Source organism: Hippoglossus hippoglossus, chromosome 21, assembly GCF_009819705.1.
Source record: "Hippoglossus hippoglossus isolate fHipHip1 chromosome 21, fHipHip1.pri, whole genome shotgun sequence".
Lineage (NCBI taxonomy): Eukaryota > Metazoa > Chordata > Actinopteri > Pleuronectiformes > Pleuronectidae > Hippoglossus > Hippoglossus hippoglossus.
The window spans coordinates 23,151,359-23,164,371 of NC_047171.1; positions in this window are offsets into that span (position 1 = coordinate 23,151,359).

Genomic DNA, 13,013 nt, shown 5'->3' on the forward strand with positions numbered 1-13,013 from the left:
TTGTGCCGTTGCTATGTTGTCTCAGTCAGTCTAATATGTGACTTTTAACCTGTAGTGTGGTCAATAGTGCAGCTGGATACAAACAGCAGAGCTCACGCTTTAACTATTGCTTACAATCAATGAATCAGCAGGTTGTGAGTCCAGTTCCAAGTGGGCCATGGTTTAGTGTTCGGTAAAAACAGGAAGGTAAAAACTGAACGAGTCCGAGGGGAGTGTTGAGAAATAAAAAAAGATACATGAGCTGTGGCTTGTGAAAATTTCCGTCCTGCATGTGCAAAAACACCACTCAAAAGTTGCTTGTTTTTACAGCCTATTTTTTCAACCATGTAATTCCTTTGTTGTGACGTAACTTCCTATTTTCCCCCCGACAGAGCACATTCCTAGTTAACATGTCACTTGCTCCTACTTTATCACACACACAGGGGCTGGGATCTGGCTAATGTAGCAGAAGGTTATCTTATCAAGTGTGCGAATGGTCAAGCCGTGTAACCGAAAGCAGCGTGTTCATTCCTCACTAGGATCTGGAGCACGGCCATCAGGATTTATTTTCCTCACAAAGATGCAGTGTCCGTTTGAAGATTTGTTCTATCTTTGGGACTGATGCGTCTGATGCTGATCATTCCGAATCAGCCAGACACAGATGATGGAAATAAAAAGAGAGAGCGTGCAGCCAAACACATGTAGAGTGTGAGGTATCTTTTTACCTCTCGTGTGTGTATGTGGTTCTTTCCTTGCGCACTCAGTAGTGCCTCCACCAGGCTCCTCAGGAAGACGGGAAAAACAAGTAGACTCCTTTGTTCACTCAAGAGCTAAAGCTGTCAGCTCTCAAGTGATGCTCAGTCAGAAAGCATGGGGATTAAGCTATTTTTTTGTTGCAGTCTCTGGACAGTTTGTTATTGTTTTATTATTTTTTTGTCTCTAACACTCCCTATAATCCCCATTGTCTACAGATTACCTCATTTGAAAAGAATTCATTGGGTATTACCCTCCTTTTTACCTTGGTCAATGAAGAAACAGAGAAATGGTTTTAGTGCACACACACATGCACACATTGTACTGTTCTATAGACAGCATGTGTCTAGCTAATAAGATATGGATGGGAGAGCGGACAGCGGACTATTGTTGCACTTGGTGTTCGAATAGAATATTATAATGTCATTGAGTGAGGAGCACGTTGAATCCATTAGCTGAAACAATTGATGGTTTATAAAGCCCAATCCCATCGGACAAATCATGGCATCACACAGCTCTATGATAAAATCAATCCCTACTTATAAGAATGACACAGTAATCAGTATAATGTCATATCTGTAAGTAAGTTATAAAAAAAATTCTGCTGAATAACAGCTTAGACATGATTTTCATTTTGTGTATGCGATCAAATAATTTAATAATCTAGTCTACATTGATTAAACATTATATATAAAAGAAAGGATCAACTGATTAACATGGTCATGTGAAAGAGGTCACCAAAATCCCTGGCCATCTCTTTGGGATATATATATATATATATATTTTTTTTTTTGTCTCTTTTATCCAACTTTAGCTTTCACTGTCTTCACTACTGCTGTTTTGATTCAAGCTCACCATTAGTATCAACTCTTTTTGCAGCTGCAACCAGCTTTTACTACTCAGAACGAAAATGGCTGACAAAGCAACAAACCGATGGAGACATGGAGCAGTCAGAATTTAAAGAGACTCTTTTTTTCCTTCAGGAGTTCTTAAAGACAAGTTAGGGCTACAAGGAAAGCAAGTATGTGACTTGTATTTGTCAGATGGCAGCTCTGTGTCTGCTTGGTGTATACATTTGCATCTGTAGCTAGCGTATTTAGCTAACTTTAACTTATTATACTATATAAAGATTAACATGTCTTGACTTCCTCCCACTATCCAAAAGCCAAAATATTTCTGACAGGAATCTTGACATCTTGCAAATTTTGAGCAAAAAACGATCAGGGGATGGAGGCGTAGTGGAAAGGTCCAGCTGATACATGCGCTCCACATATCCTGAGTCAGCTGTCAATCATGATGTTTCACCATGTTTTTATAGCACCAAATAACTACTTATTACCAAAGTTATCAAAAATATGAACACTTAAACATGACGTACCTGAAACTTACCGTAACAGTCTTTGAGAAAAGGTTATTTTACATGTAGATACTTTGACTTTTTTTGTTTGCCCATGGCTACTTACATGGGAGATGTTGTGGCGATAGAATAAATCAATTAACAAGCTGAAACACAGTTTAAAACCCAATAAATCGGATTCAGAAAATGAAATCGGTTAAACACAGTTAAAAGCCACAGAATAAAATCATCAACCGACTCAGCGTGTCTAATGGTTGCTGGCAGGTTTCTCCAGGGCCGACGAGCCTCCCTGCCTATTATTTCCATGAGCAAGGCACAGCCAACATGTCACGGTGCCAGGATGTGAGGACTCTGATGACAAGGAGAAACAAATGTTGTAAAGGTTTTTGAATAGCTGAGATTACAGCTATTCAAAAACTCAAAAACAGAATTGGTCAATTTTATGGATATATACAAAATGAAAGACGCAAATTCCCATGTCGTGAAGCTTGTTTCTTTTTTATGAGAGCCACCTTTTTTGTAATCACAAAGCAAACGTTGTCAGTTGGTGTTCAATAGAAGAGCTTCTCTTTGCAACTTTTATAATGGATTGTATTGTGTTATAATTATTTGTCTAAAATGAGGAAAGTAAACAAGAAGAATGCCTTTTTTTTTTATTTTCCTGAAGCTAATGGAACAGCTGCTAGCACAGATCATGACATCATGACTGTGACTGTCAATAGCCATCAATGGGTCAATGTTAGGGTTTCAGCTTGTGCCTAAAGCCCCCAAGTGGTCGAAAACTTGCTTAAATTTTCTTCCAAAAAAACCTCAGTATACCGACAGGATCACCTGTGAAAGTCTATGATCAAACAAACCCAAATTTCAAATCAAAGTGAGATCAGCTAAAACCACCACTGCCAAATGACGATGTGAGCAATAGTTTTAACAACTGGCAAACGCTAAAATTGTTAGTTAATGCTTTTCATTCATGTCAATTTTGACCAATTTCCAAGAAAGTTGTAATGCTTTACTGGAAAACAAAATACAGTGTTTCCGTCTCTCTTTTTGACTGGACGTGAAAGACCGGCCAGGTTCACAAGAAGGTTGCCCTCTCATAAATCTGTCATCACCGCGGCACACAGTAGAAACCAGGCCAGCCTCAGCTGATTTACACCCTGCGGGGAATGATAGGCAGACAGTCGGCCTAACAACTCCTGCTCCATGTCTGGACAACGTTGCGGCACAGAGCGGACATGCTCACGCTGGACGGGTAAGAGGAGGCTGAGGGAGGGGGTTGTCGAGTGGAGGGTGTTCCACTTGAGGTTGTGCAGGGAGAAGCAGCCAACAAAGCCCCAGTTACAGTACACAGCAGTGATGGAGAGCTGTGGAGGGAAAAAACACAGGCTTTATATCTGCTGAGTAAGGCTGCACAGGGTGTACATATGTGGGGGGTAGTGTCGCCATGTGCAACTATGGGCAAGTGCAACTGTGTATGAGGTAAGTGTGAGAGCATGTGTTGGTCTGTGTGTATGTGTGTTAGTGTTCATTTATATGTGAGTGAATCTAGTCATTGAATCTGTGGGAGCGAATGAGTGAGCATGAGCATGTGTGTGTGTGTGGCCTGAAGGATAAGCATTGCATCTGCATTGTTTGCGTATATTAAAATTTCGCATGTGTATATGCACGTAAGTGTGCATGTGAATATCTGTTGGTGGGTGTGATTGTGCACTGTGTGAAACATGCGTGATCTCATGTCTTGCTTCCAGACATGCACTGGACTCCGCAGATCCTCCGTATTTTCTCCAGAGGAGATGGATGTTTGAACGCAAATGACAGAGTGAGAGCCTCTGCAGTTTCTACAGACTTTATCCATCTGACCTCCTAGTATACAGTCCTAAATCCAGGAGAAGTTGATGTGTGAACACAGCAGGGGATCCCCCCCCCCCCGCTGGATTCACCGCGAGCTAGTGGGGGGGTTGCTTCTAACACGCGACAGACGTGATGTCACAGACACAGACGAAGATGTCGAGAGTTTGTGGTGATAAGTGCTGACGATATAAACTGTCTGTTATAAACATGATCACGTGATCTCCACAGCATTAGTTATTGCTATTAAACATTATTAATAGATTTAATATGTCGCTTTCTGCCTCTGCCTGCTGCACCCAGCTGCACCACCCACACCTGAATTATAATGAGGATTTGATGCTGTTGTGACTGTGTCTGTGCAGAGAACCTCCTGCTGTGTTGTGCGTGTGTGAAAGGCAAAATCTGGGCAAACTCCGTAGCCAATTCTCCGGATTTTACCCGGAGGTCATGTCTGAAAACGGCTTATGTGAATGTTTAATGGTGGGCACAGCCGTTGTGGCGTTGACTCACTATCCGCACAACAAATTAAATTCAAATGCGATCTCAATAAATTAAGGATGCAGGGAACAAATATGTTGTGTGAATATAAAGCATCATTTTGTTAATGCGTCCGGTGCGACATTGTATTAGCACTGTACAGAATCAGCAAAATGTCTCTGATTGAGTTTGAAGTGATCAATTCATGATACAATGAATTAATAATTAGCTGCAGTTCAAAATGTCCTACATGAGGATGACTGTGTGGTAATGAAGTCATTTCCTCTCTCTGCTTTGCTGCATGGTGGCAAACACTCTGCGAGCCCAGACCCTCTGAGGCTCCTAATGCCCCAGCTTCAGGCCCCAGTGTGGATATTCAACACTAAATTACAATTTCAACTGTAACTGAAATGACAAGGTCGTTTCACTGGGTCCTGCATTATTATTATTAAGGCTCCCTCATTTAATTCCTTCATTAAAGGAAAAGTAATGATTATTTTCTCCTGGGTCTAATTGTGTAGCTCTGGCTATCAAGCAGCTATGATAACACTGTATGGTCACCAGGGTAGGTCACCAAGGATACACAGATCAGCTACAACATGAAATCAGGTTACTGGTTTTTGATGTGGTTTTAAATCCGTTATACCAAGGAGCTGAAACTGAAACTTCAAAGTAAGTTTAAAATCCCATTACTGATGGTTCTGAATTCCCTCTGTCCAAACAGGTCATGGACATACAGACAGACAGAACCTGTTGTGGCAACAACAAACATTAGTTTCCCATTCATGATTTCATCATGAGCTCATGATGTGTTCAAATTGTGCATATTCTTACATTGGTCACCTGACAGGTTCATTAGACCTATACAATGTGCACACAGACGGTGGTGGTGATCGGGGTGTTGGCAACTTTTTTGTCTTTAGTTCTTGGGCCCCAGAGTGGGTGAATCCATCCGTGGTCAGCTGTCTCATTCATGCTCATACCACTGGCTCTTTAATGCATCCGACACGTTCATTTAGCTGACAGCTGACGACACACATCCACTTAAATTACAAACTGTCAATTCTCAGTATAACGTTGCTGACTTCTTCCCGGCAACACAAGAACCAGCAATCTTAAAATGCTCCTAATGAGATCAAGAGGCTTTTGCTTGTAGATATGATTTGGTCATGGAATTTAATTCATTATCTCAGTTTTATTTAAATTTGGAAACTTTATGACAACATACGCATAACTTCTAAATCAAAGAAACATAAGTTGTTATCAATTAATATACAAACACTGTTATCAGCCACTATGGACTTAAACAAATACAAATACATGGCACAACATGAAATGGCTGTGAAGCATTGTTTTGATTTGAGAACATTAATAGTGAACTATTACTCAGCATCATCAAGTCGAAATCAGAACAACGTTGGAGCTCATGTGTTAAGAGTGGACGAAAACACAACTGTGACTTTGTTCTGAAATATTCATGTTCCTCCCATGGGGGCGCTCTTGAGTCAGAGAAAACTGGAGTGAGGGGTTTTCTCTGACGGAGAGAAATGACAAACGCACTCGCACAACATCAAGAGAGAGAGAGCGAGGCAGAGCGGGCACACCAGTGAACAGGACTGGGGCCCTGGCTGCTGCCCGTCTCTCTCTCTGTTCGTGCAGACAGTGTATACCTTGCAGAGCTCAGCGTCTCTGGGAGGGGCTGCTCTTTGTGCAGCACCCAGCTGTATTGTTTCAGTGTGTGACTGTGCTGGGTGTAGGGAGCTTTCCCAGGGTTTGCTGATGCTGTGCATGGAGCCCTACATCTCGGTTCCAACACAGAGCCCCTTCCTGTCATTCACAGCTGGTTCCTTCCTCCATCCAAACACCCCCCCACCCCCACCCCCCCATCACCAGAAGTGATACAGTACACGTATGAAATCAGCCCCTTGTACTGACGGCGGAGGATGGATGGATGGAGATGTGGGTATTATATTATTACCGCATTTCCCTGATTTAGAAAATCCAAATAAAACTACAGAAGACCATTATATGTTGGTCTGGCAAATTTCACAATCGGACATTTGACTGACTACTGTGAAAGGTAATGTGTGCAAAGGAAATCTTTATTTTTTCATCAGCAAGGTTCACACTATTGTTTCCAGTTTTCTCATCAGCTCTCCCCGGCTCCTGGCCAGTTTGACAACTTCTTCATATCAACTGTAACGTGGTCATTTTCATTTGTTCAAGCCACATTACTGCATGTGCGTGCCCCCATCGTCTCTGTGCCTGCATCCTTCTTCCTCTTGGCTAGTCTCAAAAAAAGAAAATGAGAGAGCGGGAACAGAATGGAAAGCTCCTCTAAAGATAACTTTCAAAGTGCCCACGATAAATGTGATACATGTGCTTGTGGTAATGTCTAGTATAAGACAAGATACTACTGGTAAAAAGGGTTACAATTTTAACTCAACATTTTTCATGTAGTGAACAGCTTTAAAATTTACATTATTGTCGTGCTTTATAAAAAGTATAAATCAGGAAATAAAAGCATGAACAATCCCCACTGTATAACCTTCACAATACAGACAGGAAAACAACGTGTACAGTTTGGTGAATATAACATTGAAGTGGAATCATTTTGAGAGAACAGACAGTGGATATTTGTATTGTAATTACATCGACAAACACAGACAGACAAAGAGAAGCAAAATAAACAACAAAATGTGTACTTTGGATATTTTCTTTCCACTGCTCTGAAAGAAAACAAGTTATGGGAGCAAAACAGCACAAAATCTCCAGATTAACCAGTGCCTGTTATTGCCTCGCCTCACAATTTAAATAACAATTGAATTTATGTGAGATGAAAAAAAACACCTTTTAGGTTGTTTTTGTTTTAGACAGTTAAAGTACTTGAAACTCCTCCTTACGTAGGTTGTGTGGAGGATGGTACGGCTGACACAAAATGAAACCAAATGTTCCAATGACCTCTACACTGGCTATACGTGTATTTATAAAAGCTGAGCTAAATGTGTCTTAGTCATACCCAAGGAAAGGACAAGGCCACACATGACTTTCAACGAAAGAGCTATTTAACAAAATAGAAAAATGAGCAAAGAAAAATAACTGTGAATCAGTAACAGCACTGTTGTGCATGGATGAGAGGCTGACGTCAGTCTCCTTTGCTGAGACCGGTACAAGTGTCAGACATCTCACTGATACTCGTTTGACCTGATCATAAAAGAAATGACAGCACAGAGAACCGTGAAATGAACGTATGTTACTCTGAAGTGTTTAAAATACTTAACAAGCAGGTTGTTTAACACAATTTTCTGTACCGTTAAATAAAATGCATTCTTAGTTGTAATTTAGATGTTATGATGATTATATTATATATATTTATAATAATATGTTATATATGTTGGACATATATGCATTATAATGACTTCATTGTTTTCTTTGTGTTAAAATTGTGTAATCTAAATAGATGGAAATCTTAAATGCAATGAAAATGTATACATCTAAAATACTGGGAAAATATGCATGTGAAAATGCATGTTTATGTACTTTATGTATTTCCATGTTACACGCTAGCTTTCTGGGGTTCATAAGGGGAAAGTAGCAACAACAAAGTCATGAAATATAAAGCAGAATGAAATGAAAATAAGATTGTATACAGTGCAAACATATGTACCATAAAGACCATGTGGATCCCACCTACACAAACAACTGCAGACAGACACGCACATAAAACATGCAGCAATATGTGGGCATAGGTACGTGCAAACTAATCTCCTGACCCCTACTGTGGGTTTATCACTGCTGTATTATCCACAACAAGGGCTCAAGGTGACGAACAGCTGGAGTAGATGTGAAACAAAGTGAAAAGCAAGTAAGCAAAAATATGCCCAACTTTTTAATTTGCTCCACAGGGTTTGGGAGGCAATTAGAGGCAGCACTTGCTGATAAAACAAAATGTCCTTGTTGCTGTCAGTCTGTGCAGAGGGAGAATGGGATGGGTGGACTGATGAGTCACAAAGGTGATTGTGTTAAAGTCAGGCATCATTTCTCCACTAACCATAACAGAAGAACAGTTCCTGCAGTAGAGACAGTTACGGAGCAGCTGAGGAAATAACAGATATTTTTTAGCAGCTATATAGTGAAGCCACATCTCATGGTAACACCTACAAATCGAAATGTTTAGAAGAAGGCAACAATTTTGCTCCAGTCAGTCTACTTTCTATTGATAAAAGCAGGCTAAAAAAAACCGTCCTGCTTCTTTATACACCTCGTTAATGCAAACAGCGGTGTTTGTTGTGGCACCAGAAATAGAGAATGGCGTGCTCGTGTCTGGAGCCACAGGACCTCTGTTGACATCCGGGTACAGAGCCCCAGGCAGGGCGGCGTTACAAAGGATGGTTCTGTAAAAAAGAAAAAAAACAACGAGAAAAAAAGAAAAGCCACAAAAGGATCTTTTCACAATTAGTAATTCCCACAAAGTGAAGAGTTTATTTATATCAGCTGACCTTTCTTTCTGTAACAGCCGATGTTCCACCAGTAGTGTTTATCAGTGTAAAAGCATAGTGCTATTTGAAGCACCCTGCACTATGTGATGATGAACAGTTAGCTGTATCTCAGCTGTGCATTCAAAACAGCTATTATCATCAAACCTTATGCATTAAAAAAGCATCTTCAAAACCATTTTGATGTCTTGACGACCATTTGTGTGAGATGGCAATGAAGAGTCTCCCAATGATGCCTCTGTCATTCCCACTCTGTCTTGAACACCTGTTCTTGCTCGATGTAACATTGGAGAGATGACTGTAAAAGCGAAGCTGCAATATAGACAGAATCAGTCCCAGCAAGTTCAAGAGAAATGCCCAGGACTCAGTCGTCATTAAAAAACAGTTTTTATTTCTGATAATCATCAAGAAATTATTTATTCATTTTATTTATAAACAATTAAACACTATTAACATGTCTGTTACAGTGAAAACGGTGATCATGGGAAATATACCCTGGTCAGCCATGTTTCAGTTTATTGATGAGCCTTGTTTTGTTCACATGTAACCTGACAGACCGCTCACACCCAACTGAAAGCAACACCCCTGCTGCTGCTCACTGGAAGTTACATGGCGTTGCTTTGGCAACGTCTTCTCATGAAGTCGAACAAAAAAGTAAAATAAATGTTTCTGAGCCATTACAGATTTACAAATGTGAATATCCAATATATCACCCATAAAGCTGCCTCCATCAAATGTCTTGTATTTATGTCCACTGGTACATGCTAACGTCCCCCGGCGGAGTGTCTGGACAGTTCTTATCATTCACTAACGGGTGTGTGACAGGGGCCGGGTCGCGGAGGAGGACATGTAACTCATTTCCAGATAATGGCAGGGCTCTGTCTCCCCTCGCTGCTGTAGCAGGCCCCATTTGCCAAGTCATCAATCCACTTGCAGACACACCACGCCCCCGCAGCCCTCACTTATCACCCCAAAACTACCACAGCGCACTCTAAATAACTGCCTCCCCAGCACTAATCTGTTCCAATCCCCCACAACGCCTTTCATCGTCGGCATCATGTCCTTTTCCATCTTCTTCTCTTTCCACATTTTCTAACGGAGCCTCCCATGATAACGGCCTTTGTGACAAAGGACCAAATGTTTCACTCCCCCGTTTCATCTCCTGGAGGTGGCAGCGTAGTTGGAGATTTGTGGCAAATGCCTGGTGATGAATTCAGATATTAATAGGTGGAGGATGGACAGAATGACGATTTGATCTGCCTGGGTGGTCTGCCCTGTTTAAACTGACCTCAAGCTTCACAAGGAAAAGTAACAACACTGGATTACAGGAGGGGAAAAACTGAGGGGACGTATGCAGATGCATTCAGGCGCTGGCCGCGGCTGTGCCTGGTAGATCTCGGGACAAGCCAGTGTGACAGGGACATTACAAGGAGATGTTACAGTAGGTCCATGGTTACTTGAAGGTTCAGCTGGTCTGCCACTTTGCATTTGTGAGCAGCGCTGAGCAGACACCCTACTTTGATTAAAGGTGTTTATTCTGGACATCTGATCCAGTGTGACAATAGGCCTGGGTCTGACTCTAACGTGAGGCTAAACATGGACTAATAAGGACCAGGCCAGGCCAGGCTCCCTCTCCCCTTGAAATGTGACATTGTGAATCAGTCTCACCGAACCTGACAGAAATAGCCTGCGCTGGCTCGGTCACTCATTTCCTTTTTTTTTTTTTTTTTTAACTTTTCCCCAAATAGTCACCAGGAGAATAATTTATGGTGGGGCACTCCGAGGGGTGACTGGATGATTCAAGGCCACGTGTGTGTGGCGACCCTATTATCTGCATAGTAAAGCTTTGACGGCCTGTGATGCAATCAGGAAATGATGCCGGGAATTAGCAGCATCTAATGTTACAGCGCCATTGATGGTACGCTGATCCGTAGTAATTTGTTATGTGTTATACAATCTTAACCAAAGCCGATATATGACATCTGCTTCTTTTCAGACTTTTTTTTTTCCACTTATTCACTGGAGGGACGAGTGGGGGCACACACATGTGGAATGTTTCCACAACCAACGACATTTGAGCTGGAGACTCGAGCGTTTTCATAAGACTTGAGCCAGAGAGGTTGTAATCGAATAGTAAACGTAAAAAAATCCACAGGCACAGAGTTCACTTCCCATCTCCTCATCCAGCCTCACATCAAACTCAGGCCATTCCACCAGAGTAATGTGACAATTTAGTTTGAAGGGATACAATTGACTAAGAGGGTAAAACAGGTCATAAACAGGTCTGGCATGTGCTGCGCAGACTCAGTGCACCCGGACATTGTTGGTTCCTGAGCCACAGTGATAGATTCAGCAGTCATAACCCTGCATCTCATTCAGAGCTCGCTGCAGTCCAAATTAAATCTCTTGCTGTGTCTTAGTGATGTCTCATGCGTTTTTAATAACATATTTGCACCATCAGCATTTCACCTCTCAGGGTGAGCCTGCGTACTCTAATGGGCAAAGGAAGCAGGGGCAGACGAATAGCTTTTAAGAGGTCTCAGTGAGGAATGATGGTGGGGAAGACGTATGGCCCAGCCGAATTAGATCAATCCTGGAGAAGAAAGAAAAACTTTGATGAAAAGTCTGGAACTTACATGAGCACAGAAGTAATTTAGAGGAGGTAATGGGTGAAGCTGCTTCTCGAATTCATGAACATTTATAACCTGTGTTTTTTGTTCTTGTCTTTTTCAAAACATGGATGAGGAACAACAAGGATATAATTCTAAAGCAGCCCATCATGATAGAGACAGACCAATGAGAAGACCATTATTTGGATTTATATGTGGATATATATCGGCTGAAAATGAAACACGTTATTTTTATAATACAATGCTCCCACGTCTAGATTCACACGTAGGAAAGACATCCTACTGGAAAGAGTACATCACAGAAAATCTGAGCTTAATAAGATGAATGATGTAACTATTGCTGATCCAATACATTCGGATGAAAAGTCACAGTTGCTCTTAGCTAAAGTGTTGTCAATAAGTTAGGAAAAAGAGAGAAAGAATTTAGATTTTTTTCTTATGTCAAAGTTATTACATGTTTCCAAATCCTTTGTGTCTTTGTAATGTATCTTATTCATATTTAATGACCCTTAGATGCTTGATGTTTGTTCCTGTTTATTGTGTCACCCACGTCCCATCATGTGGCACACTCCTTGCCTCTTCGCCACTTTGGGATCGTGAATAATGACCACTCACATAGCACACCCATGTCTGAGTGTCCCATTGGCTGATATATATAAGTTTTTCTTTTTTTGTAAGTAAAGGCAACAAGCTAAAACGAGATTGGGCTCATTGCAAGCAGAGGTGTTCCTGATATTGAGTGTTCCTGAAGCCTAGTTCACAACACATTAGCCCTCATTAGGCGCTCGATCGGCAGTCGTTAAAAACTTTGTATGAACTCCTCAAAGACTCTGATCTGATTTCTAACCTGCTGGAAATCAGGTTAGGGTCAAACAATGAAATACTACATAAAGATAATGGACATTTACGTTTGCTTCATGTATTCATTGGAGGAATGTTATTCTCCTCATCACTTCACACACAAACTGCAAAAAAAACACACCCAGAAATTAAGCAAATTAAGAACAAATTCTCATCAGTACAACATACAACACAACCAAACACATAAATCTGCTGCAAGTACTCACAATGAAACCAAATGCAGACAGCACCTTGTTCAGACAAGTCTTTCCAGAGGACACAAAAAAGTGATGAACCCAGCTGGGACTATGCTTGTTCAGCACTTAAACACCTACCGTTGTCAAATGCTTTCTTTCATCCACCGCAGCAACAACAGAAAACTTTCTTGCAGACATTGTGGTTCCTTGCAGCCTGTACTTTGTGGCCATGCTTGGGCGTGTTGCACCTGGAGCTGAGGCCCAGAGCGCAGGTCTCTTTATGAACTTTAATGATGTTCATACGTTAGAGGGACGGGAAAGCAGAAAAAAAAAATGCTGCAGTGAAGGATTCAGAGCAGACAATTGTTTGAACATATGTTCATCTAAGGTTTTCCAGCTTTGGCGGCTTAACTCGGGCATCCACCATCATGAC